General features: G+C 39.3%; 2 long non-coding RNA genes across 3 annotated transcripts in view; one reads left to right on the top strand and one right to left on the bottom strand.

The window, feature by feature from the left end:
* LOC136171964 (uncharacterized) overlaps positions 1 to 22,302 on the bottom strand; it is a 132,307-nt gene that overhangs the window by 40,268 nt on the left and 69,737 nt on the right. Inside the window, exon 3 of one of the 2 annotated variants that reach the window (XR_010663946.1) lies at positions 3,290 to 3,442. The exons of the other annotated variant lie outside the window; for it this stretch is intronic. This is a non-coding gene — a long non-coding RNA (uncharacterized lncRNA). The remainder of the gene's footprint in view (positions 1 to 3,289; positions 3,443 to 22,302) is intronic. 2 annotated transcript variants of the gene reach the window in all.
* Positions 2,469 to 3,560, top strand: LOC136171965 (uncharacterized). Its single transcript, XR_010663948.1, has 3 exons — positions 2,469 to 2,606; positions 2,710 to 2,807; positions 3,317 to 3,560. It is a non-coding gene; the product is annotated as an uncharacterized lncRNA (long non-coding RNA).

Genomic DNA, 22,302 nt, shown 5'->3' with positions numbered 1-22,302 from the left:
AATGGAAACTGAAAGAAAGCGCATGGCTTCTTTCTCGACTGATCAATGCCCACTTCTGCTGTTTGAAGGTATCTATACATTCTGAATTCTAGAAGAAAGGTCACAAGGGGGCAGACCACTTAGGGTCTGCCTAGGAAGGACTTGAGGATTCAGAAGTTCTGCTTATATGGAGCTCAGTATAGGTAGAAAGTACTAGAGTTAGTACTTTAGCCTCTCCCGCTCTGTTCAGATAAGCCAGCCTTTCTTTCAAACCCAAATTCCAGAATCTTAAACTTTTCCATGTTAATTTAAACTATTCCATGTTAATTTATTCCCTAATTATTTTTTTTTAAATTATGTTGCTAAATTTTAGGTCAAGCAATATATACTTCTATGTAATCATTTATTTCGGCATTATTTTATTATTATAAAGGAATTGGCATATATTATATTTAATTTATTGTTTGCTTTTTGCAAGTTTAAGTCAATGTGTAGAGCAAAAATTTTAGTGTAAATAATTAAGACACTATTTCTTAGTTATATAAAAAGATTTGCTGAAAAACCAAACCTTAAGCAATTCAGTAGGCCAACAAGATCAAGTATGTTTGAGCAAAAAATAATGATTTCCATGTGTTACTAATGTTCTACACACAACTAAGTGGAAAGTGTAGAGGGTGTTTCTGAGATTTCATTGAACCATATCTGGCTGAACAGATACAGAGCTTGCTTTGGTTGTACTTATAATTTACAGCCTACTTGAATGTGGTAGATAATTTTCAAAAGTAAAGATTTCAAGCCACTTAAAAACTCAAAAGAGATTTACCTCTCATCTAAAGCTTCCTGGGTTTAAAGATCTCATAAAAGGTCCATGGAGATGGTAAGAAAAGATGCGTTTTAAATCTGAAGAATGGAAATAATTTAATTCTTCAACTTTGAGTATAATGACTCACTTTCTCTTTGTTTATTTCCAAACTATCATCTTGATTCAATCATACTATTATATACCTTTAGAGACTCTGGAACAACACACCCCCAAGCCTCCCTGAATTAGAGTTTATAATAGAAACCTTGCCTGACCCTTAATAATTGTTACTTTACTGAAATACTGTAATACTTAAACTAAGTTGCTTATTACACCAAACATGAAGTCCTTTGACCCTTAAGGTTCAATATTGATCAGCCCTACTTCTGTCAATACTTACCTCTAGTGTCAACAGTTTTCAATGTGGAATAAATTCAGGAATGGATAGTCTTTTTAATCCACAGATATTTAAAACACTCCATTCCTATGCATTATAATTTTTACCTCATTAAATAATTACTTATTTCTCTCATACTCTGGAGATTGGGCATCATTGTGAGTATATCATTAAATGTGATTACAATAAGTTAGCTATAAATGATTCTTACATTGGGTACAGGATTCATGTAAAAAATTTAACTGATAAAGTGTTTCTCCAAAAGAAGACTTAAAGCAAGTGTATTGAAAATTCAACAAAAGTGGCTGAGCAATTTTTTAATCTTGAGATCATGAGGGGAAAATGCTTTTAAAAAGAATATTCAAGTGCTTGCTTTGCCCTTGAATATTGCAACAGCAGTTTCACTTTTTTTAAGCTGTCGTACTTTTCAGATTGTCAAATGCATATCAAAGAACTATTCTCTTGGCAAATTTTGTGAATTTCAGTTCCGTTTTCTTGACAATTTAAAATTCAATTATTCCAATTATAACTAAAGGTCATTAGTCTAATGTGGCAACTTCATGACAGTTTTAGTTACAAGAGAATTTCTCAGCTTAGAGAGGAAATTCTGCCATATGAGAAATTTTTATTGTACTAAAAAGTTGGATGATAGTAGAAAAGATTTCTGTTTTCTTCTCATGCTTTTATTATTTACTAATGAAAACATACACTTAATATTTCTTCCAATCACATATTTATAATATGTAATATCTCATGTCTTCTATGATTAACATCACCAAATTAATAGCAAACACCTTCTGATATTGCTGGTTTTATCATCATTATATTTTGTCTTGAATTTCTTTTGAATTGCATTCCTTTTCTAATTTTAAATAACCTTAACCTGAACATCATTTTCAGATCTAGGGGAAGACATTTTCATTTCAATCATGTTACAGGTAGAATTTCTATTAAGATGAAAAAGGAGGTGAGTTGGAGACCTGGTAAATATTTTAACATTGGTTCCACTTGGTGTGATAGTGGAGAACTCCTCAGGGAAAGCATACCACAGAACCAGACACAGTGGGTGCTGAGTGTCAGGCCCACAAAGATACAAGAGTCTTTATCCTTGTCCTACCCCCAACGAAACTGACTTTGCAGTGGTAGGTAAATGCTGCTGCTGCTGCTAAGTCATGTCAGTCGTGTCCAACTGTGTGTGACCCCACAGACGGCAGTCCACCAGGTTTCCGTCCCTGGGATTCTCCAGGCAAGAATACTGGAGTGGACTGCCATTTCCTTCTCCAGTGCATGAAAGTGAAAAGTGAAAGTGAAGTCGCTTGGTCATGTCCGACTCTTCGAGACCCCATGAACTGCAGCCTACCAGGCTCCTCCGTCCATGGGATTTTCCAGGCAAGAGTACTGGAGTGGGATGCCATTGCCTTCTCCAAGGTAAATGCTAGATAAATGTATTCAATAGCTATCAATTAATTGTGCATCTGCTCTGTGCAAGGTCAATAGTGAAAACTCACCATTTTCTGTTTTTGCATTTTAGTGTTCCAGACCCTGTTAGAGGTAGAGATGAACAAGATGGCACCTGCACCAGTTCTAGTACCCGTGACGCATTCACCCTGAGGAGAAAGGATCCGTGTGGTATGCTGGAGCATCTCTCCACACTAACTGTTCTCATCACCATTCTGAAATCTTTGTGTCACTGCGGCACAGCTGCCTTAAGGATTTTAATACTGCAATTCATAGGCCTTTTGTTAAACAATAAGACCCCAAATGACTTTCTACCTAGATGTAAACATGTGTTTCCCTTCAAGATTTCAAAAATGTTCCCTAGCAACACAAACTCTCTGAACTTTTACCTTCCTGCTAGAGCTGTGTAAAGTCAGCTTCTTCTGAGTCACTGGTTGATTTTTTTCTGGTATTATGGTTTACCAATTACCTCATCATTATCATTTCTTGTCCACTGACCAGAAAGGTTGTAGTTGTACATGACAGTTGTATTTGGCATTCTATATGGTCTCCCTATCAACTCACTTTTGAGGCCCAGTATTTAGCAAAGAATGTTCTTTTCTATATAGCAGCTTATTAGTTTCATCCACTATTGTGCTAAGCATGCATTTTACCTGCATTATTTCATTTCATCCTCACAGTGATCCTCTATGATGCAGAGATAAAAATGACTAGGACGTGGTCACCACAAACTGAAGAACCAGGACTCGAACCAGGAAGATCTGACACCAGAGCTCTTGTTCTTGACCACTTCATTTATACTGCTTCTGCAAGAATGGCCTTTATATAATTAAAATTATATAATGTATTTAAAAATTTTATTAGAAGAGTAAATCCTAGCTCTTGGTCAAAATGAAAGCTTTTTTTAATTGGTGTGCTGAAGAGACAGCTAGAGAGACATGTACCTTTACTTCTAACTTACAAGTAGGACACAGGAGCTGAAAATGTGGTGATAAAAGACTATTTCTGTCTTTTTAGACATTCAGCATATTCTACCATCACTTAATTGTTCAGGTATGTATTCTGCAGGGTCCCTTAGCTTCCCTACCATAGTCAAGAGGTACTGTATAGCTATTTGCATGTAAGTGGTGAGCTTTATTTTGAATAAAGAGTGAATGTAACTTTCATTTTTGCTGTAATATATAAACATGAATCAATAAAAAATTTTCCTGAATCTTCTCCAAGAAATGGCATGCATTTCCAATTAATCTCATAACTTTAACTATTTGGCCATGTTCCACGATTGATAGATGTTATTTTAGTTCAGGTACAAAGAGAGAGAGAGAAAGAATACACCCGGGCCAGAGGATGGGGTATGTATTAACTTTTAAACACATTTTGCTCAACTAGTCAGTGTTTTTTTGAAACCCAACATACTTTGGCTGATCTCTGTAACTATTATTGTCAGTTCTTAACAAATTGCAAAAATGACATGCCCTACAAAATCCATCAAATTGGTGACAAAACTTACACAGGGTCTAGGACATCAAGGCTATCCATTACCTTTCAATGGTGGGGGTCAATGGAAAATCACTTAAACCTCTATAAAAGATGGCTTTTAAGGAGCAGTTTGGCTGATGGAACCTAGTGGACTGGGAGAGAAGGAACTTAAAGTCTGACAAAAGATATGCAATGAAAGTGAGAAAAACATAAGGCAGAAACTAAAGAAATTTTGAGATATTAAAAAATCATATATTTTCCTTCATTATTGCCTACACGACAGTATCCAAAACCCTTCACACAAGGCCCTCCACAAGCTGTGCTAACCTGTTTTTCAGGTCTTATTTCCCAGAACTCTCCCCTGTGTTTTCTGTCCTCTTTCACACCAGGTGCTTTTTCCCAGCGACATGGTATACTTTCATGTTTGAGTGCCCCTGGTATCTTTCCATCTCTGCCCCCAAGTCATCTGTTTCACAAAATGTCACTCTCTTTTTTTTGAGAACTCTGCAACTCTCCTCTCTCCCACCTCCACTCACCACACCCAACAAGCAGAAGGGATTGCCTTTTCCCCACACTCCTCTAGTTCTTTCAGTATCTTCTTATCATGTTGACATTTGCTAAGGGTCAAAATACAGAGCCTCTTTCAAGGCCTTGTCTCCAAATCTAGTCACATAAAGTACTGGAGGTTAGGGCTTCAACATAATGGGTTCTGGGCAAACACAATTCAGCCCATAACAGTATCCACTCATTTATCCTTACACGCAACAGCTGTAGCCTCTCTCTACCTCTGCACTATTTTCACGATGAGTTTCTTCAAAAACACAGCGTTTCTGTAACTAACTCTACCCCTTCTGGCTCCCACAGCCTAGACCTCAAGTCTATTTATTTTGGAAAGGGACTTTTTTCCTTAATGGGTGAATAAAGACAATGGTTCCAAATTCCAGGGTTTCTTACAGTTTAAATTGTCAAAAGCTAAGCCCTCGTGTCAATATAAGGAAACAGAAAAACAACCCCCGTATTTTTAGCACTGAGAAAATAGGAAACAAATATATTTGGGGGGGTGGTTGCAGTCATTAAAAGCTTGAGAAAGGAATCTAAAGCTACATGTATTAGCCATTTCAAGTGGACAAATGCTGGCCTAGTTAAGAAGGATGACTGGTGCTTGCTACCTAGTATATCAGCCTACTTTCTGACCTTGGGACCTATGAAACACCCATTGACAAGAAGGGATTCTTTCATGTGAAAAAAAAAAAAGTGCTAACTTTTCAAAGGATCCTAATTCCAGGCCAAAATGAGGACCATTGACTAAAGCCTCTTTAGAATTCTGCAAACTTCCCTATTTCCACATTCATCAGGGGTAAGCAGGGGGACTCTCAGGGAGTATGAAGACACTATGTTTAGAGGGCTCCCCTATTTCCGTCTCCTCTCTCATAAATCACTCTCATACTGTGCCCAGAAAAAGCAATTACCTGCGATCCAATGCACTGCATTTGAGCTCCAAGTGGAAAACCGCAGTGGATGAAACTAACCATGACCTCAATTTGGAGCTGGCCGGATGTTGGGCCTGCTTACTTCAGAGGGGGGATCACTGTCCTCTGTGCTCTTTTCACTCAAGTGTTGTAAAGTGGGGAGACAATACAGAGGTCCAAGACATGGTCACTCCTCCCCAATCAAGAATTCTTTTCCTTCCTTTCCTGCACTGGAAAATTTGAAATCATCCCTGTGGGAAGGATTGTTTTGGGGGTGAGGGACTGTTAATGCTACCCTTACCAAGCCACTATATTCTTCTCTCCCCCTTTCACTTCCTCAGGCTTTTAATAGATTACATCAGGCTTTTAAGAGTTTACATCAGTATGGTGATGCAATTTATGTGTGTAAATAAATGGAAATAGCTAGCAAATATTCAGAAAGCAGCAGAACCATCTTTTAACACACGTTATACTGGTGAGTATTTTTTCATAATTTCCCAGATCTACTGCCGAAGAGCATTTCCTAGAGATCTTTGTAGCAATGTACACATCCAAATATAGTATGAGGCATCACCTCACTGGAATCAGAATGGCCATCACCAAAAAGTCTACAAACAACAAATGCTGGAGAGGGCATGGAGAAAAGGGAGCCCGCCTACACTGTTGATGGGAATGTAAATTGGTACTGTCACTATGGAAAACAGAATGGAGGTTCCTTACAAAACACTAAAAACAGTTACCATATGATCCTGCAATCTCACTCCAAGGCCTATATCCAGATATCTATTTAGAAAAGATACATGCATGCCAATATTCATAGCAGCACAATTTACAGTAGCCAAGACATGGAAGTTAAATGTCCATCAACAGATGAATGGATAAAGAAATGTGATAGATGTATACAATAGGGTATTACTCTGCCATTAAAAAAAAGTGAAATATTGCCATTTGCAAGAACATGGATGGACAGCGATTATTATACTAAGTCAGACAGAAAGACAAGTATATGAAATCATTTATATGTGGAATCTAAAAAATGATACAAATGCACTTATTTACAAAACAGAAAGAGACTTACACACATAGAAAATAAACTTATAGTTACCAAAAGAGAGAAGGGGATGGAGGGATAAATTAGGAGTCTGGGATTAACAGATACACACTACTATATATAAAATAGATAAACAACAAGGATCTACTGTATAGCACAGGAAACTATAATCAATACCTTCTAATAACTTATAATGGAAAAAAATCTGAAAAAGAAAGAATACATATATACATGTGTAACCGAATCACTATGCTATATACCTGAAACCAATATACCACTGTAAATCAAGTATACATCCAATTTAAAAAAATTAGTCTATGCTGATGGCTATTAGAGCATGCAAAATACAAAGCTGTGTTAGAAGACTATCAGCACAAAGTTATAGGCAGTTATGGGAAAGTAAGCATTTTTTAAAGGAGCCTTTAAAAGGCTTTGCCTCATTTGTTTCATCCTCTCTCATCACCCAGAATTCTTCCTGCTCTTTCTCTAATTGCTGGGCAGCGGAGAGATGGAAGGATTAGGCTAAGCAAGTAGAGCCTGCAGAGAGCAGAAGCAGATTTACTAACTTTGATGGCGGCTTCTAGTGAGTCCTTACCATACACATGGCTGGGCTGCCATAAAGTCAGCTGAGCTGATCACCCTAAATAGATTAAAAGATGACATCGACAGATTTTGAGCAGAAATGATTGCATTCTTTCCTCTCTCCAGTTACATGGTTAGCTGGTTCATGCACTGATTTGTTATAGCACACGGGGCTGGCTCACAGTCCCGGCAAGCCTTCTGAAGTCTTGATAGCATCGGAAACTGTCTCCTGAGAATGTGTAAGAGAGGAGGTCTGAGCTCCTCTCCTTCAAGGACACTCTCTGCAATCCATTATCTCCTACTCAGGTGCAATAGTCTAGTCTATCAAAATACAGCGATTGAATAAAACTTTTATTTCAGATAATGAATGCACTGATTTAATAAAAGGTTTGTACTACATGGTATTATAGTTCCCTAAATGAACACTGAAATGCTAAGATGGAAAAATTTACCATTGGTCCAAGTCAAATCATAGCCACTTCTGTTAAACTGCATACCCTAATAAGACACCAATCCATTTGATACTTTTTAAAAAATGTGTTATCTTATATAAGTGCTTAACATTTTCCAGCTGTTTTAAAGCCAACTGTTTTTCCTATAAGTACATCTGGCATCAGGCAAACAGATTATAGCCATGGACAACTGACTAATTTATGATGTTTTTATATTTTCATATTTTTGGCAGACTAATCCAGGTTGATATATTAGCCTAGCTTTCTTAGATGAATCTTAAAATCTCGTGTTCTTAACAACCCTTTTACCTTTTTCTCTCCCGAACCCTAGAATATTTTTGTCATGTCCTAAAATTTAATTAAAAAACAGAGACAGGGAGAATGAATTGAACCCTTATGTTCTGTTCTCTAGTGCCCCTTCTGTAGTTGACTTCCTAGAAGGAATTATGAATCTGTGTACCAGTGTTACTTTTGAAAGATCTTTATACTTTTGATCATTTTTCTTCCTAAATTCATTAGGCATACTGACACTTGGTGTTTACATCCTACTGTCAGAATTGCATTTTGTCCAAATGCAGTGGGAGCTTCGTAAGTCAAACCAAGCAGGAGTAGAATCAGTTGCTTGCCTTTGCAAAAGAAATATGAAGTTTTAAGCCATAGGGAATGGAGGCAAGACTACTTTCTGTGGTGGCTCTGTTTCTGCATCTTGAGTTAGAGGGGCCAAATCCACTCACCTTCTAAGACATCTTTTTAATCTGACATCCCCTAGTGGGCCATCCCTTAGCTACTTATGGGAAATCATAACTACTGGGTTGAATATGCCATATTCTTCCTTTAAATATCCACCCAAGGCCTCAAAGTAATGGACGTGTTTTTAATAAATCTAATATATAAATCATTCATCAGATACACTTCAAAACAGAGCAGCTATCAGAACACCCTGAAAGATTCATTAGAACATTTTTTTTTGGCAGACATGTCACAGAGTTAAATAAATGTGTGTCAACTCAAAACTGAGATGAGAAATGGCAGAGTGTTTTATGGGTTGAATCAAGAAGATAGGAATTCTAGTCTCATCTCTATTGCTGACTTGTTTAATGACTGTAGTAATATTTATGACTTACTCCTAACTACTCTTCCTCCTAGCCAAAAAAAATAGACAATGTCTACAGAGGATGTTGAGCTCCTAAGAGAAGGGCCCTAAATAAGTTCAGTTGGCAGTAATAAAGCCCTGCCTTTATAAGCATGGAGCCAGTTTGCCTGGATTCAAGTCCCAGCCCCACCACAGCTCGGCACTCAACCGTGGGTTAATCCACCACTGAAATGCACTGGGTATTATACACAATACCACAATGAACATCTGTTAACACATAGGTATGTTTATGTGTTTATATGATTATATCTGTAAGGAGAATGCCTAAAAGTGAACTTCTTCACTCTAAGGTTGGGGAAATTTTAAACATTCATGTATATTCCTAAATAGCCCTCCAAAGAGGCTATACCAAATTTGTACTCTGGACAGTATACGTAAATTCCTATTTTTCTACACCTTTGTCCATATCATTCATTGGCAGTTTTAATTTTTTTAATCTTTATCAGTCTCAGAAGTGAAAGATGGAATTTGACTTTAATTTGACTTTCTTTAATTTTGAGTGAAGATACTCATCTTTTCATATTTTGATAGCCATTCATTAGATTATGCAAATCCCAATCCCCATTTTCTATTGGATACCTGGTGAATTTTTTTTTTTCATTGAATCATAAAGTGCTTGGTAGAGAAAGATTAAGATCTTTGTAAAAATATAATTTGGAAAGCAATTCTGATTAATTTTGGTCATGAGGGATATTAATAAATTTGAAAGTTTTATGGCAATTGGCATTTTTTGCTGTCCTTGGTGTTCAGTCATTAAGTCACCTCTGACTCTTTTGTGGCCCCATGGGCTGTAACACACCACACTCCTCTGTCCTTCACTATATCCCAGAGTTTGCTCAAATTCATGCCCATTGAGTAGGTGATGCTATCTAACCATCTCATCCTCTGCTACCCCTTACTAACTGAAAAAGGATAAAACCTCTCGAAGCACGAATAGTGAAAGGACATCACCTGAGTTATTACAATAACCATGGGAATAATCCAGATTATATGTAAAGCACAATGCAAAGGAGTCCAAGGTCTGATTTCTGCTGTTAAAGGATTCAAAGTAAATAACAGATGAACTCACATGAAATGATAAAAATCTTAGACAATAAGAGGAAGAAGTGACCATAAATACACTAAGAACTGAGGAAGGAAAGTTCATCTTCGTTGGAGTGGTTAGGGATATTGCTTAAAATAAAACGACATGCTGGAATAGACAGAGAAAGATTAAGAAGTATAAAAGTGAGAATCAAGGAGAGGAAAGAGACAAAGGTGAATGGAATAGAGGTTTGAATGGAGGAATAGGGAAAAGTTTACACACAGAAAAGTAGGTTGGGGTCAAATTATTGAAGGTCTTGGCTGTCTGGTTTAGCTTGGATTCTACACTGTTGGAGCAAATGAATTTTTTGGTGAAGAGCACTGATATAATAAAAATAATTTTAGGATGATAACAAGTGAATGGAAAATACTGAGTTGCAAAAGGAGATGAGTATTTTATGAATACTTTCTGTGGGGAAGAATCAACTAATTCAAAGGAAGAGTGGTTTATATTTTCTTCAATTTATGATACATAGAACTGTTATGGAATTAATGCTACATAATGTTACCTAAGAAAATAAGAAAGATCCAAAAACCCAGAATTCTTTGTGTACGTGTTGAACATTCCAATGCAGTGCCTTTGTCTAAATCTGTGATTCAGCTTTCATACTGCTTCACTCACTCATCCTAATGATGGTGAGTTTTTCTTTGTTAGGTCTGGAATTCATACTGGTCTTTTCACAGACTTAGAAATTCCAAACATGCTATTGTCATTACACCTCATCTGTCATCCTAAGGAATGGCTTTATTTATTCCTGTGATTTAAAGAAATAAAGTGATTGTAAGAAGGGGCTTAGAATAATGGGAGGAAGGTGTTGGCTACATAGAACCAGCAATTTCTTTCTTACTACATTTCCCCTACATGTTGGTAAGGGCTAGGTAATAGCTCTGAGAATTCTCTGCACTGTAAATGCAGCATTCATTCAACAAGTATTTCTGGAGCGCCTAAAATGCGTCATGGACTGTGCAAGGAACTGGAAACACATAAAACTGATTGGAGAAGGACACGGAGGCTCTGTTCAATGCTCTGTGGTGACCTCAATGAGAAGGACGTCCAAAAAGGAGGGGATGTATGTATACATATGGAGGACTTCCCTGTAACTCAGACTGTAAAGAATCTGTCTGCAATGCAGGAGACCTGGGTTCGATCCCTGGGTGGGGAAGATCCTCTACAGAAGGGAATGACAACCCACTCCAGTATTCTTGCCTGGAGAATCCCATGGACAGAGGAGCCTGGTGGGCTACAGTCCGTGGGGTCGCAGAGAGTAGGGCGTGACTGAGGGATTAACACTGCTACTATGTATTTGTAGAGCTGATTCACTTTGCTGGACAGCAGAAACTAACATAAAGCAACTATACTTCAACAAGAATTAATTTAAGAATAAAGCCAGTCTTTGCTCGTATGAAGCTTACAGTGTGGTGGGACAAATATAAACAAGCCCACATTCTATCGCTGCTGCTCCTCACAGGTGACAGGGGGCTGGGCTCCTCTCTCAAAATTTTCCTACATAACAACCCTATACTCTTGTTAGGGTTTGCTTCATGTATTTCTATGTGTTCACTTTTGATAGGCATAAGAGGATAAAAGGAATTCAAGCAATAAGTATCTGGCAAATGTGAAATAGCAGATGTGCTAGTCACTATGGAAATCACCAAAGAATAAAAATGGAACCAAACCATAGAATTGGAGAGATACAGTAAATACATTCACCAAAGTAAACTTTCTAATGTGGGTAATGAGTACTAAATTGATGGCACAGACAGTAGGTGCCATGGAAACTCAGAGACTTCCAGAAGGCACCATGTCTCAAAGGATGGGTTGAGTTTGAACAAGGCAGAGGACACATGAGGAGTCAGTGAGAATTACTGAAGCCCCAAACAGACTGATTTATGCAGGAGTGGCTCAGGGGCTCCCAGCGTGGCTGCAGACATGGGGTCCTATGATTTAAATTGGCTTCTCTTTCTCTCTCCATCTCTTGGCTTTGCATTCCTCTGCACTAGATTCAGCCTCAGATGAACTGACTCTACACAGTAGCTGCAAGGCTTACATCTTGCTTCTTAACTACCCAAAACAAAAGACAGTGTCCCTCTTCCAATACAAACAAAGTTTGTTTCTAAACAAACTCCTGTGATTCACCCTCATCGGATCAACTTATGTCATTTTCCCATCCCTGAGCCAATCTCTGTAGTTAGGGGGGTGGAATTCACAGGTTGCCCAGGTCTGGGTTACGTCTCCACCCTTAGAAGAGAAGCAGGTGGGGTCAACCTTATTTAACTATATCAGAACAATATCAGGAAGGGGTTAGTAGTTTCCCAGAGGAAACAAACTATGCTATAATTAGAAAAATAAGAACCATCATCATCATCATTGGAAGCTCTCTATAATAAAGAATTACTATGTAGTGGGTAATGATCTAACCAGCTTCCCTTATGTTACTTATTTACTCCTCCTAACATCCCTGTGAGGTAGGTAATCATCCCATCTTCAGATGGGGAGACTGAGGCATGGAGATGTTAAGTAATTATCACATGGCTAGTAAATGACTGACCCAGGAGTTGAGCCCAGACTGTCAAGTTCATGCTCTTACCTACTCTAGTACATTCAGATTGACTTCTATACCCCTAGAGTAACACTTAGGCTCAGAAATGAGCAAAGTATATGAAGAACAATGAGAAGACCAGTAATTCAGCAAGATGGTAATTTTGATCTACTCTCACAGTTATGCAAACAATATCCAAAAAGCCAACAGGTTGGGCCATCCTCATCAGGAGGATGAGCAGTTCCAGGCAACCACTGACTGAACAAGGGAAACGAAATGGTCACCAGAGAAAACTGAATAATTCCTCAAAGGCCACTCCAGCCCAATTCTCTCAACAGCTTGTAGTTACACTTTGATACAATTTACCAAGGACTGATTTCATATCCATGTCTCTTTCCTGCTTTGAAACATCAGTCACGCAACATATATAGATCTTAGTTAAAACTAACAATGCATTCAAAAACACACACAAAATCAGACGACTGCCATTGGCATAGAGAAGCAGATTCAGGCTTGAGTCTGTTTATTGTGCTTTTCCGGATGCAAAGAAAAGCAAACACAGTCGAGAAAACACCACAAACCATTATATGGCGACAGCTCGTGCACTTCAGAAGAGAAATGGATACATTAGGAAAAGTTTCTCCCCCTTTGATGTAGAATATGCTATCTTTTTTGTATTAAAATGGGAGTTAACTTTAAATAAATAAAATTCAGCCTGTAGGCTTCAGAAAACTAATGCCCTATTGTGACAGTGTCATTTCTCTGATCCCTGAAAACATTATGGGAGTTAACTTGGGCCTTCATCATGATTTTCCTTTACGGCGTGGAGAGCACATTATTTTTTCATCTCCGTTTTATTGATTTCCCCGCACTTCCTCCCACAGTTTCTCTCTGCCAGCTGTTACCTGTGCCCCTTCTGCTCTCCCAAGCACTATGAGGGTAGACAGAGAGAATGTCTTCTGTGTTTTTGGGTGTGGGCAGTCCAGGCACTGCTGCCTCGGTGCTCCACCCTCAAGTGAAAATCTCTATTCTGCATGATTTGCAGGGAGGGCGGGAAATAAGCCAAGGACCCTAGACCTGCCTTTAAGAAGAGATCAGGATGAGCCTCATATTCCTACAATGAAACAGAGGAAGAATATGCAATTTCTAGTTTGAAGTGGTTGTTTAGTTGCTAAGTCATGTCCAACTCTTTGTGACCCCATGGACTGTAGCTGACCAGGATCCCCTGTCCATGGAATTCTCCAGGCAAGAACACTGAAATGGATTGCTGTTTCCTTCTCCAGGGAGTCTGCCCGACCCAAGGATTGAACCTGCATCTCCTGCATTGCAGGTGGATTCTTTGCCGCTGAACCACTAGGCAAGTCCACAATTTGTATAGTCAGCAAGTCTTTAATTGGACTTGAGGATGTGCCTCCTCTATTCAGGATACAGGGTGCATGAGACAGGTGGATAACAAAATTTATTCTCTTTTGTGAGTTTTAATTTTCCTAAAAGAGCCCCAAATAGTCAAATATTAATTTTAGTCCTCTATAATTTGGTAATAGAATGAAGCCTTTTTTCTTTAAAAAAAATTACTTTTAGATAAATAAATATGTAGAAATCTCAAACAAGGTGCACTATGCAACATGATAAAAGCACTGATAACAAGTATTTTTACCCTTGCAATTGTTCATTTTGGCCATTCTTAGAGTTCTAGAAATTGCCTCCAAAAATAAAGTGTATTTGAAAGATAACACTTGTACACGCAAGACTACAACTGGAAAAAGAATATTCTTTAATACAAAACAGTTGCCATGATTAAAAGAGTTTTTCATGATTCCTTCCTTGTTAATAAGATTTGGAAACATAGCTTCTACAGTTTAACTTTTTAAAACAAGAGGTGTGTGTTTGTGTGTGTGTGTGTGCATGTGTGGTTAAAGAAGGTGTGGATTCATGGAATTTTATGCAAAACTGGGTATGCATATGCATATGTTCTTGTTCTGGAGAAAGGCTTGGTGGCTTTCATCAATTCTCAAGAGGGTTTGTGACAGAAAGCAGTCTCAATGTGCCTGTCTCACTTGCTTTCCCCACACCAGCCCTCCCTTTCCTCTTTGTAGTCAACAGTCTGTCTTGCCAGCTTCCTATTTATCCCTCCCCAGATGAATTGTTTTTGTTTTCTGACCAAGTGAGACTGGGCCAGGGGAGCTCAGGAGCTGCTTCCCTGGTGGTGATGCTGACAGACAGCTGGGAGTGGCAGTAAGGAGCTTCTGGGTAAGCTGTTAGGAAGATGAATGGTGCACCTTGACCCATTCTGAACAGCATCTTCTAGGTGGGAAATGGGGCATCCAAGATGCCACCCATGTAGACAAATCTCCGTTAGAGTGAGGATAACGTCAAGGGGGAAAACTGAATCAGGCAGTAGTTTTCCCTGAATACTTCACTGTTATCCATTTGTTTTCATTCAATTATATTTTAATTTGATATTTTGGGAGTTGTTGTTGGGTTTTTTTTTTTTTTTTTTTGCCATTTTCCTTAGCTTCTGTACTGTCTTTCTATAGGATAAATAGGAAGTACTATTTCTGGCAAGACAGGATTTTCTGTCCTGTTGATTGATGGGTTAATTTTTATTGAGCACAGCATGCTACCAGCAGAACCAAAACTCCAAGACAGAATTCCAGCTCTAGGAATTTATGTTCTAATGAAAACTATGGCAGACAACACATGCAGTCCTCCTCCCAGTTTCTTTCTTTTATGAATACTCCCTCCTATTTCTCTCTCTTAAGATAAGTCTACATAAGCAAATAGTGCATACTGAGGCAATTAGACATATAACTTGGGCCCAGAAACATGCTATCAAGACAACAAAGACAGCCAATTGGATCAGGCAACCTGGTCAGGGGATGGAGTTTGGTTTCATGGAAAGAGTTTCACTAATCATATTCGCTGAGTAGCTAGCTGCTCAATATCAAGCTTTAAAAGAATCAAATATTCCTCCAGATTCTTTTGGTTTCATTCTATATCAAGTTAGATTAAATTATGTCAGGTTAGATTTTTTAAAGTTACATTTTTGCAGTATGTAGTAGCTTAAAACAGAAATCCCTTCACTGAAATACAACTCAATACTGACTGAATGGCATAACTTCATGAAGAGCTAATGATTTTTTTAAGTCATTTGAAGAATGTTTCACTGTCCCTCCAAGGCCATGATATAAGGGTCCATATGATCATTTCTTCAGTAAATTAGTGGCCCCCCAAAGAAATTTCCCTTTGCAAACCATTCTCTTTCCCTTCTCTCAAGCACTCAGAGCTAAATAATCAGGTGTGTGCATGCTTAGTTGCTCAGTCATGTCTCTTTGTGACCCCGTGGACTGTAGCCTGCCAGACTCCTCTGTCCATGGAATTCTACGGGCAAGGATACTGGAGTAGGTAGCCATTCCCTTCTCCAGAGGATCTTCCTGACCCAGATATAGAACCCGGTCTCCTGCATTGCAGGCAGATTCTTTACTGTCTGAGCCTAGAATGTTTTCCAATTTGCTTAAAGCAAATTTCAGTGGACAAATGAACAAACTGTGTCACCTTGAATCAGTCACAGTATTTCCAAGCCATCATTTCTACATCTATAAAATGAAGTGTATTGGAGATGATGAAGTCCAGCTATGAACCACCACCACCACACACACACACACACACACATTTTATATGACTTTTGAACTCATTCATGTCTTTATTTAATTACAATAAAAACTTCGTAAAAGCCCTGCCCATGGGCTGTATACCCCTGGTTCCTGGCATATAAGAGGAAAACACTATGGGGAGGGAGGTGAGAGGGAGTTCAGGATGGGGGACACATGTACACCCATGGCTGATTCATGTCAATGTATGGCAAAAATCACTAAAATACTGTAAAGTAATTAGCCTCCAATTTAAAAAAAAAAGGAAAACACTAAATACACCCTGAATGATTATCCAATGTTCACAGCAATGTGTTCTGCTGCATGATGCTTTGAATCCTTCTTTGGAAGGAAGCAAAACCCATATTATAAATTCTCATAATTTACTTGTAAGTAATTCTTCCACCCTATTTTACAATCTTACATTTAATCTGCCTGTGTAGCTACAGCTAATATTTTGCCATTTCTTTCTCCTCCACTTTTCTCTTACTGAACTCACTGTTGTGCACACTTTTCATAAAAGGCCCAATTTAAAAATAAAGCTAAAACATAGAACATGAAACTTGCATGAAACAAGTTTCATGCAAAACATGAAACAAGGGTTTGGCATGCTGGGAAAGAAGTGAGCATGGTCCCCACACCCACGGAGGCCAGGTTTGCTGCCACCAACCTGCCAGCTGACAGCCAACCCAACAACACACAGAGGAAATAAAGTTCTTTGCTCCCTAACCTAACAATGTTAAACTCCCATGACCCCTAGCAATGGGCCTGATCCTGAAGAACTGGGAAGAATGAGCCAACCAGAGTCCTGGAGACCCCCAAGATTTTTGTTGCCCATTGAAAGGGTCCACAGTGAGGCATATGATCAAAACACTTCCAACAAGGTTAAATCTGCAGATTTTATTTTTTCTTAACGAGTCAGAGGTTCTTCTCTAAACAAAAAGCCTAGCCAGAATACAGACTGTGTCCTTGGATAGGTGGATGGCAGGGAGCTAAAAGGTGGATTATGGAGAAAGACAGAAGAGGAACAGGAAACAGAGATGAAAAAGTAACTGTACCTGTGGAACTGGTTTTCTGGTACTAAACCTCCAGTGCATTTGATAGGCAATGCTTCCCTCTAGTGGGCAAATGGGATAAGCACAGGTTCCAATTAAATGTCCGTAACAATTTAGGACATGAATTTAAGTAAACGCTGGGAGTTGGTGATGGACAGGGTAGCCTAGTGTGCTGCAGCCCATGGGGTTGCAGAGTATGACACGACTGAGCGACTGAACTGTAACTGAACTGTAGCAATTTAGGAGCGTTTTTTGTTGCTTGGGATTTCTATCTAGTTTTAGGCTTCGCTGATGGCTCAGCAGGTAAAGAAAATTTTGCAATGCAAGAGACACAGGAGACGTGGGTTCAGTGGCTGGGCCAGAAAGATCCCCCACAGGAGGAAATGGCAAATCACTTCAGTATTCTTGGCTGGGAAATCCCATGGACAGAGGAGTCTGGTGGGCTACAGTCGATGGACTTGCAAAGAGTCTGCTATGGTAGACTGCACATGGTACACACACACACATCTCGTTTTAAGATTATTTTGTTTTTAAATATTAAAGTGAAAAAACAAACCTTTTACCAAAACACAAAACTTCTTATAAAAGAGTTTGTTTGACTTTCCTCCTATTGCTTTCTTCACTTATTTTCCCGTGATGTCCCTTTCTGCTTAGGCTGTGTTGGGCTCTGTCAGCAAACCACTTGGCCCTGCTCCCTGAAGTGGCCTGTGGAAGGCTGCACCCCTCATACACCTCATGCGCTGCCTTCTTGAGGCCCACAGGGAAGGGAGTGGGGTGGAAGTCTGCCCTCACTGCTCCCTTCTGTTGGAAGGCTCTGTTCTCCCTTCCTCATGTGGCTGCTTCCTTCTCACCACTTAGGTCAGCTCAGAGGCCACCTGGCTATGGCAGCCCCAGTCTAACCCAATCTCGCCCCTTCCCAGGGTGTCAATCCATGGCACGTGATCATTCTTCTGGCTTCATACAATTCATCACTTTTCAAAATTATGTTATTCACTTGTTTCCTTATTTTTTAATTCTCTCTCCCCCAATCACAATATAAGCTTTATAATAGTACAGATGTTATCTGATTTTTTTTCACTGATATATGTCCAAGCACTAGATAATGTTATAGGAGCTTGTCACACAGCAAGCTCTCAATAAATATTTTTGAATGAATGAATGATCAAGAATATTTATCTCCTAAGCCTTCACTTCCAATAGCAATGTTTTTGTCTAACATCTTGCCATCTCTGTTAGAAAAGTGGGGACATGGAAATGCAGAATTTCCCTTGGGAACTGCAAGGTACGAAACCTCTAACCATGCACTGGCAGAGGAAGCAGATGAGGATTCAAAATTACTAGTGCTAGGTTTAATTTCTAAGTCTGATTATATATGTTTTCCCCTGTCTACACAGCAAAAAGTCCTATTTTATTCAGGCACGGTTATCTAAACAATAGAAAGTGAGTCATTCAGTCATGTCCAACTCTTTATGACCCCATGGAAGCTTTGAGGGAAGCATGGCTTTGCACAAGGATGACATGCAAATTTGTGAAGCGTTCCATATTTTGGGGAGCTTCCCTCATAGCTCAGTTGGTAAAGAATCCCCTATAATGCAGGAGACCCCAGTTTGATCCCTGGGTTGGGAAGATCTGCTGGAGAAGCAATAGGCTACCTACTCCAGTATTCTGAGGCTTCCCTTGTGGCTCAGCTGGTAAAGAATCTGCCTGCAATGTGGGAGACCTGGGTTGGGAAGATCCCCGGAGAAGGAAAAACAATAGAAATACACAGAAAAGATATAGAAAAGAAGAAGATGATAAAGAAAAGTCTCACAGTCTTATTATCTTATTAAAAATGTCAGTTGGTAGTATGAGTCAGCCTAACTTTAAGAAAAGACATAACTGAAGAAGACACACAACCCATCATCCCAGAACCATTTTTACGAGCACTGTACCCTTTTCTTGGTAATGCTAGTACTAAGTTGTAGGGACCAAATACCTGCCTCCATTATGTCTTTTAAAGCAAACATTTTCATTTCCTTACTTAACTGTAGAACCATCTTTATAAGACCTGTTTTGATAACTAGCTTATATCAGGGCTACTTTTTCTTATTGTTTCATTTTCCCCTGCTTTTTCCCCATAGAAACTATAATGATGTAATATACCATCCCAGAGCATAAACCAAGCAAATTCTGGCTGCCCCGGGGTAAGCCATGTGCAGGTCCCATGGTGGTGAGCAGTGAGCCCCACCGCCCTGTCCTCCCTCTCCCACCCTCCTCTCACTGAAAACCGCAGAGTTCTCTCTGTGGGGCTACAGGGCTCCCGAGTACAGATAGGAGCCAACAGATCACACCCATGGTGATCCCAAAACTTTTTTGAAAGAACAGCATGTATATTATCTATGGTGAAACAGACCACCAGCCCAGGTGGGATGCATGAGTCAAGTGCTCGGGCCTGGTGCACTGGGAGGACCCTGAGGAGTCGGGTGGAGAGGGAGGTGGGAGGGGGGATCGGGATGGGGAATACGTGTAACTCTATGGCTGATTCATGTCAATGTATGACAAAAACCACTGAAATGTTGTGAAGTGATTGGCCTCCAACTAATAAAATAATATTTAAAAAATAAAAATAAAAAAAAATAAAATAAAAGATATTCTAATATCTGCTATTAATTACAGTTAAAGAGTAGCACTTGTTAAACTAGCTAGAGTGTGATTTCCATGCATTTGTTCATTGAGCAGACACTTTATTTGTGGACTGTGTTCTCTTCGTGGGTCAGGCTCTGCCAAGGCAGGGAATGCCTGTGAGCCAGACCGGGACTCTGCCTTCACAGAGGTTAGGGTCGTGGGAGACAGTGGTAAACAAGCAGGTGAGTATAAAGCAGGGAGCAAGTGTGATGACAGAGCAAATACAGAGGGAAGAGCAGAGGGCGTGCGGCCAGCAGGAGACTCACAGAGCCAGAAGCGCTTTCTGGAGGTGGAGATATAGATGACGAGGGAGGAGTTTGGAAAGACGTTTCCAGCTAAGGAGGACACAGGCAAACACAGTTCCTCCTCAGCTGGAGGAACTGGAAGAAGCTGTTTCAGTGGAGCCTCGAGTGTGTGGGGGACAGAACACGGAAAGGAGGCAAGGACGAGGCTGGAGAGCCGAGCGGAGTGCACATCACAAAGGGTCCTGTTAGTCGCTGTAAAAAGTCTCTATGTTAGTTGGAAGGCGATGTAAACCTCTCGAGAGATTATAATAAGGGAAATGATGTGAGTGAGCTGCAGTGTGAAGAATGGCTTCAAGACTAATAAATGTGATCAATAAGGAGAATGTTGTAGCAATGGAGATGAGAGATGATGGTGGTCTGAGTCAGAAAATGGTCATTGAGATTGAGAAGACAGATGGATTCAAGAGATACTCAAGATTAGACCTGCTTAGTTGAATATGGGGGTTGAAGGTAAACAAAAGGAAAAGGACAATGCCAGAGTTTCTGTCTTGAGCCACTGAATGGATGGAGATTGCATCACCAAAATAGGGGAACTAATATGGGCAGAAAGATAATTAGTTTTATTTGGACATGTTGGGGAACGTACCTGAGGGACAAGCAAGTGGAAAGAATCAGGATGTAGTTATGTTTGTGAATTTGAAACTCAGAACTGTGGGCTACGGATAAAGATTCAGGAGTCATCAGTATATGTGCCAGGTGGTCCTTGAAGACATGAAAATACTTAAAATATCCAGAAGATTCTACAATAGAACTCTGAGGGACAACGATACCTGTAAGGGGCAAATAGGAAAGGGGGAGGCCCATAGGAAATAGAGAAGGAAAAGAAAAGGAGGTAGAAGGTACGTTTCTGGAAGACAAAGGAAGAGAATGTCCCAAGAAGGAGACTGGCTGTCTATGTTGAACTTTGCTGGGAGATAAAGACGTGCTGAGATGTGTTTTTGGATGTAGCCAGAAGGTAGTCCTTAGTGACCTTGGTGAAAATAGCATCGGCGGAAGTCATAAGACTAGAAGTCACATTGTAATAAGGTCAAATGAAGATGGGAAAGTAGAAACTAGTGAGACAATCCTTAGGAAGCTTTTCTATAAAAGAAAAGGAAGTGGTATGGTGATAGCAAAATAGAAATGTGAGCTCAAAGGAGGTTTTCTGTTTGGTTTATGTGGAAATACTGATGGCAAGGGAAATACTGACGGCAAGGAAAGTATGATCATTTCTATTATATAGAAAATGAAAGAGGTTAAGCAATTTGCCCAAAGTTATGTAATCCTAGTTATGAACTAGGATTCAAACTTAGGTCTGTCTGGCTCCAAAATCTTTGTTCTTAACTACAAAAAGTACACAACTTAATTCTAGGTACTGGCTTCCCAACAGAATTTACTGTATTAGAATCATATTCCAATTAGTACTAGGGGAGAAAAGTATTTATCATGTGCCCCAGGCCTATTTAATAGACCAGGAAACTGAAGCTAACCATGTCTGGCTGAAGCTTGCACAGCTCACTGGCAGCAAATCTCAGCTCTGAAGTTCAGTGTTCTCTGTCTTCTTTTATTCCAACTCTCGTAACATTTCCACTTGGTTTAGAAGCAGATGTGGAGTTGGAAAGGAAAGCATAAAGTACCTTGATAAGACAACAGATTGGGTTATGCTACTTAGATTTGCTGTGTGAATACCTATGTTTCTCTTCGTTAAGGCTAAACTGATCTCTAAAAACTCTGCTTAGCATTCTAAGATGTAAATAAGTAGAATTCTGAAGATACATATTGAGCCTTCCATATATTATATTCCTAGTAACAATTATCAAAATCAGCACGACAGCTCAGTCTCAGCTGGTCACTCACCTGGCTAAACAAATATATAATTATTGCCAAAGTTATCTTCAGGGAAATGAGTGTATCATTTTCGCATGCCTTGTTTGTTTTACCCAACAGGTACATAAATACAGATTGGATAATTAAGGGAAGTTATGAGAGAATGTAAAACCATGATGAAATAGAAAGTAACTATTTACAAGACTCTGCAGTGGAGGTAGTCAACCTTTTCAAGTCTGTATGTGCATCAGATTCAGCTCAGTGACATGGTGGTTTAAAACATGAAAAAATAAGATTTACACACACATTTATAATCTCTTCATCAGATCTCAACACTTCCTAGTGAGTTCAGCTTCTGTCCTTCTCGACTGAGTCTT

This window comes from Muntiacus reevesi, chromosome 7 (assembly GCF_963930625.1).
Source record: "Muntiacus reevesi chromosome 7, mMunRee1.1, whole genome shotgun sequence".
NCBI lineage: Eukaryota > Metazoa > Chordata > Mammalia > Artiodactyla > Cervidae > Muntiacus > Muntiacus reevesi.
The sequence above is the reverse complement of the archived record's forward strand: the minus strand, read 5'-3'. Positions and strand labels throughout refer to the sequence as shown.